The sequence below is a fragment of the Heterocephalus glaber genome, unplaced genomic scaffold (assembly GCF_053883595.1).
Source record: "Heterocephalus glaber isolate CG9 unplaced genomic scaffold, H.glaber_assembly_v1.0 deba00001547, whole genome shotgun sequence".
NCBI lineage: Eukaryota > Metazoa > Chordata > Mammalia > Rodentia > Bathyergidae > Heterocephalus > Heterocephalus glaber.
In genome coordinates this window covers 14,478,207-14,484,379 of record NW_028258340.1, presented here as the reverse complement: position 1 = coordinate 14,484,379, position 6,173 = coordinate 14,478,207, and the positions used below count along the sequence as shown (strand labels likewise).

At 36.3% G+C, this 6,173-nt stretch overlaps 1 pseudogene; it reads right to left on the bottom strand.

Annotated features, from left to right (window-relative positions):
• Nucleotides 1–5,457: 5,457 nt before the first annotated feature.
• Nucleotides 5,458–5,891, bottom strand: LOC101713824 (mitochondrial import receptor subunit TOM20 homolog pseudogene; annotated as a pseudogene).
• Between the last annotated feature and the right edge of the window lie 282 nt (nucleotides 5,892–6,173).

The window sequence follows — 6,173 nt, the reverse complement described above, 5'->3', positions numbered from 1 at the left end:
ACTGGTGTGGAAGCTTACATTTTAAATGAACTTTATCATTCCTTTCACTCCTCTAGGGGCTAGCAAAGTGCAAGGAAATGACATCTCTTTTGCTGCATTCTACCACAAGTTTTTTTCCAGTTGTCAATATAACAAAGTGAGAATGTCAAGTACCAGGAGTCATTCTTAAATGACAAAGTTAAAGTGGATGAACGTAAGATAGAATACGTTCACCGGGTTAACATATTTTGTCTCTAAGAATATATCTAAAGGTTTTGTTTTCTGTTATAAGTTGTAGTAACAAAAAGAAGAAATCCACAATCTAGGTGAAAGCAGTGAGAAAATACAGGATGTTACATAGAAATCAATGAGATTGTCCATTTGGAGGTTCAGACAGGACATAAGGTCTTGGGAGGGGTAGGGAAAAGGAAAGAAGGGAAAGGAGTAAACATGAAAAAAGGAAAAAATGGAAACAAAGTCTTTGTAAATAGGGAGGGGTGGAGGGGTTGAAGGGAGATCAGGGGAATTGGGGAAAAAATAAGAATCGAGATATATCGTGTAAATGTACAAATGCCCAATTATGAATGTCATCTTATTGTATACCTAAAATGTACCGATAAAATTAATGAGTTAAGAAAAAGGTCATCAGTGGGGTTATTTGTATAGACACACTGAATGAGTCTGCCATTAGCATCAACATGGACTCTTTAAATGGTATGTATGTGTATATGTACACATGTGTGTATGTATGTGTATGTGAATTATTTAAATAAAGAAAACAAGGAATTCAGAGATTGGAATTTCACTTGAGATCTAATGATTGCCATGAAGTAATTTGAAGAAAAACAGAAAATATTTTTCTTGGGTATTTAAACCTCTCAAACTTTAAATTTCAGATTGCGGCATGTGAAATTATTGTTTTATCTGATCTGCAGTAATTCAGTGGCTCTAAGTGGCAAAATAAAGAAAACACATGAGTGTTCGTGAACATGATTCCAGCACCACCTCCTTAATGCTGCCTGTGTTGCATTTCATTTTCCACTTGTACAAAATCTCTAAGTACTACTGGTTATTTTTTTTTTTTGCAGGAACATAAATTCTGTATCTTTTAAAGTTTCAAAATTTCCACCTGTACTTATCAAGCTAAATGAGTTGGTTTTTGCAGTACATTTATAAAATGTGTACATTTATATCATCATTCTTACTTGATAATAATCTACCTTCTTATCTCATTTTTGCTAGGACTAATATATTTAAATATTATATGAATTAGAATCTAAACTCCACAAAAGTACCTGAAATTATTATTAGTGTTTGAAAAATGGAGTAAGATTTATTAAATTGTAGATAGTTATCACTAGTCTTCCTGCTCAAAGCCTTTTTGCTGACCATCAATAATCTTCAAATTTTAATTTTTAACTATCCTACTATTTTCAAAGTCTAGTTCTAGTAACAAGTGTGTATTACTATGCTAATTTTCCTTACTAAATCAGTCCACTGATTGGTTTGGCATAGTTCTGGATAGGATTAAGGGTGTGAGTTATGCACTTGCTCTAGGGCGAGTAGCCTGCATAAAATATAAGGGAAAGAAAGAGAGCTAATGTGCTTTTGCCTGCCTGCTTGCCATGGACTGTTTCTCGCCTGTGAGCCCCTCTGCCAAGGCACCCTGCCTTGGAGCAGCCGACTATGGGCTGACACCTCTACAAGCTTTAAGCCAATGAAATCTTTCCCTCTTTAACTCTTGGTGTCGGATATTTTGTCTCAGCAAGAAAAGTAACTAATACAGTTGCCAAAGTCATAACAGTTTCAACATTGCTGAAAAGTCCAAGTCCAATGTCTCCTCTGAGATTTAAGCCAAACTCTTAGCTGTGAGCCCCATGAAAATGAAAAGAAAGCTAAACACTTCCAACATACCGTGACAGAAAGTAAACATTCCCAATCCAAAAGGTAGAAATAGGGGATAGAAACAAATGGGATAAAAACAAGATCAAAATCCAGCAGGGCAAACATTAAGTCCTGCAGTTCCATGCCCAGCATCCAAGGCAATTTGTGGCAAGATATGAACTCCAAAGGCCCTGCCTCTATGGCACTGCTGGTGAGTGTAGCTTTTATGGTCTCTCTTTAGGGCCAGTTTTGCTCAGTCTTTGCCATTTTTCTCAGACAATCCATATTCCTGGCTTCTCCAACTTTCTGAAGTCTCCATTTCACTTTTGGCCTGACACTCACAGCTTCACACACTGCCCTCTCAGGGGCACACTACCTGGCCTCCCAGACCTTCTTCTGAAATTTGGGTGGAAGCCCTCCTTATCCCACAACTCTTACATTCTGCACACACCTAATACCAGCACCATGTGAATGATGCTAAGATCTGCTGTCAGCTAGGAGCAGTATCCAGGCTTCCTTCTCTCTTGGCTTCAGGGGTCAAGTCTCTGGATTGCTGAGTGTTCTGGCTACCACCATTCAGGAACATGGTACTCTGAGGGCTCTCTTCTCAAAGCAAAATGTTTCACCATTACAATTTTGAGGCTGCAAAGGGTAGAGTTCTGCTGGTTCCTGTGATACCATTGGGCCATCTTTTTCTATTGTTCTGCTCCAAAGTACTTGGCTTTTTAATGCTAATCTTTTCAGCAACCAAGTTCTCCTCTGCTCTATTTTTACAGGCTCCAGCTTTACCAGAGTTTTGTTTCTGGCCAAACGTAAAACTTTAAAAATTATTCTGCTGGGCTTTTCCCTCTTAATTCTCAAAGTAGAGCTGGCTAAAAGGTCCTAACAGTAGCCATGTCCTGGCGACATCTGACTACCATGAAATTTCTTCTGCCAGATTAATTAGCACACTGCCCTTAATCTCAGTCTCCCACAGTGTCTCTGGACATGAGCAAAATGAAGACAAATTTTCTGCCAAAGCATAGCACACATGGCTTAGAGCCTAACTGCCAAAGCAGTCCTTATTTCTGACTGAAACCTCCTAAGCCTGGTCTTTACTGGCTACATTTCTATGAGTATTCTGATCTTCTGAGCTGTGACCAGAATCCTCCATCAATTTCAGTTGACAGCATTTTTGGGCTGCTTCTTCAGCAGTCATCTCCACATATTTCCCTGCAAACAAGTTCCAAATGCTTCTGAACCACATAGTGAGTTACACAGAAGTGACCTCATTTCTTTCTGTACCAAAATCTCTCTTAGTTACTTTGTGCTTGCTGGAAATAAATACCTGAAACTCACAAGTGAAAAGAAGAAAGGTTTATTTTAGCTCACAGTTTGTAGAGATTTCAGTCCATAGTCAGCTGGTTCTAAGGCAGGGCATCATGGCAGAGGAGAAACAATTCATGGCTCATGACAAGGCAGGCAGGAAGCAGGGAGTGCTCAAGGCAGGAGATATATATATATGTATCCTATATATATAATATATATATCCTATATATTATACATATATCTTATATATATTATATATCCTATATAATGTATATCCTATATATGTAACATATATGTATCATATATATATATTATTTATATCCTGTATATATTATACATATCCTCTTTATATCCTATATAATATATATCCTATATATAATATATATTGCCTATATATATATCCCATATATAAAATATATATTATATATCACCTATATATCCTATATATAAAATATATATTATATATATCCTATATATATCCTATATATATTATGTATGTCCTATATATATATCTATCATATATATATATAATATATCTATCATATATATATATATGTATAATATCTACCTCTCCCCACTAGGCTTTACCTCCCAACATCACACCCAGCTATAAACCCATCAGTGGACTAATTCAGTATCACACACCCTTGATCCAGTACCACATACCCATGATACAATCACCTCCCCAAAGCCCCACTTATGAGCACATGAGGCTTTTTTGGGTTCATCTGTATGTAAGCTATAACATTAGTATACGTTTATGATGCATATTAATTACATTCATTTTGGGGACACATTTTTTTTTGCCTTTAAGTACCAAAGAACTTTATTCTCAATTCTGAAACTGACTCAATTATGAAATGGCAGATAATATGTTACTGAGAGAGTAAAAGGTCCAACAAACTCTATTCAAGTCTCTAGTTAGTATTATATCCCACTCTCACTGTATGAGATAAATTAATCAATCTGAAACATACAGAAGATAAAAGCAAAAAGGGAACAAGTATTTTTACAGGCAGATGATCCCAATTACCTTAAAGGTTAATTTTCAAATTTACATAGTCACAGAATAGTCTAATTCCAGTGAAATTCAAAAGATCAATTAACAAATATTAAATCAGGCAAGCATGCAAAATTCAGAATATTAAAAAAATACAAGCCCTGGTTGCCCAAATACATTCCTCAGGTGAAGGTGAATTTGAAGATGCTGAACAGAACCAAAAGAATGAGATGATGAAAGAGACATGTCAAAAATCACCAGAGTGATTCCCTGGTTTTATAAATGAGGAGAATGAGCAGATGTAAACTAGTGAAGCTCATATGGTGAGATTAGGTACATGGATCTAATTCCCAGTACTATTTGTAGTTGTACTTAAAATACAAGGAAATAAATACCCAGAAACATTAAGTACGCTGATTTAAATAGAATAGCTTAAAACTGATACAGAGGGAAGAGGTGGATCCATTAGTACAGCACAGCAGCATACTACATGTCTTTAAGAGTAATGGAAAGAAAGGATCTCTCATTTTTACACTTTTCAGAAACACAGTCAATATCCAACTCTCACTTGTTAGAAAATGTTCTAGCTTTAAAAATGTACATTCACCATTCTACTATACTTTTTCACTATTTTCCTTTTTCATGGTGCTGGGACCAAACCTAAGGCCTCATGCATGTTAAACAAGTGCTCTATACTCAGCTATAGTCCCAGCCCTTTTGTTTATCTTTTAAAACTAAGCAAAGGGGAAGGGGAAGTGGGAGGGGTGGGGGAAAGGAATTAAGGGAATGAAATTAATATGTGAAAATGAAAAAATGGAAACAAAGTCTTTGTAAATAGGGAGGGATGGAGGGGTTGAAGGGAGGGCAGGGGTATGAGGAAAAAATAAGAACGAAGAGAGATTATGTAATGGTGCGAATTTCCAATGATAAATGTCATTATATTGTATACTTAAAATGTACTGATAAAATTTTTAAAAACTAAGCACTGTGTTTTTTAATGTTGTATGTACATTTTAACTGCAGGTTTAAGGGATAAACAAAACCCATATTTTGGTAATTCATAGTTTTTATAAAATGAAAAGCTCTCTATTAAAATACACTTTTCACTGGGAAGAATAAATAAAAGACAAATGTATCTACACAAAGTAAATATTAACTTTGGTAGATTTAAGTGTAGGACAGTCCATAAACAAGCATCTTTGCCCTTATTGCCCCACAGCTGTTCAACTTCTAAGCCAAGAATTTTTAAAATCTTTTTGAGATTTTATTATGTTGAGATTTGTTTTTCATTCCACCTCATCTTCAGCCAAGCTCTGAGCACTTACAGTTCTCTTACTAATTGTTAGTAGCTTAGTGAGAAGCATCTGGAGCACTGGCGGTGGAAGAGTTTGCTGTAACACCTGCAGCAACTGCTGTGGCAGTCCACACACAGCAATTGCATTTGTCAGATGGTCCACACCTTTCTCACATTCACCTTGAGCTAGTAACTCTTCACCAAGCTGTATTTCTTCAAAAAAGAATCTTTGGACAGCTTCAGCATCTTTGAGGTCAGGTAATTTGGAAAGTCCAGCTCTCTCCTTGGCAAACTTGTTTTTTCTTCGTTCTCGAAGCTTGTTCTTGATGTTGGGATCATTTTGTCTGTTGGAGTCAAAGTATATGCGGTACCGATGAAGAGGGCCCCGCACAAGCGGGTGGTGATGTCCCTGTTCTGACTCATCATCTTCTCTGGACTTTGGCACAGCGGGGGACACGTTTTGACGTATGTTTCAGCATGACCTTAAGTATCTTTTTGAGCCTTTGCTCTTTATAGTTCCTCCAATTTGGTTTATCATGCTGCAGTTCTTTCAAATCTTATTTTCTTTCTATCATGTATGCATTTTAATAGTTAAAATGATTGCTTCAAGTGCTGATCAACTGGAAACTGGATAAAGAAGATGTGTTTTTTTATATAAAATGGAGTACTACTCAGCCATAAAGAATGAGAAACTAGAGACATTTATAG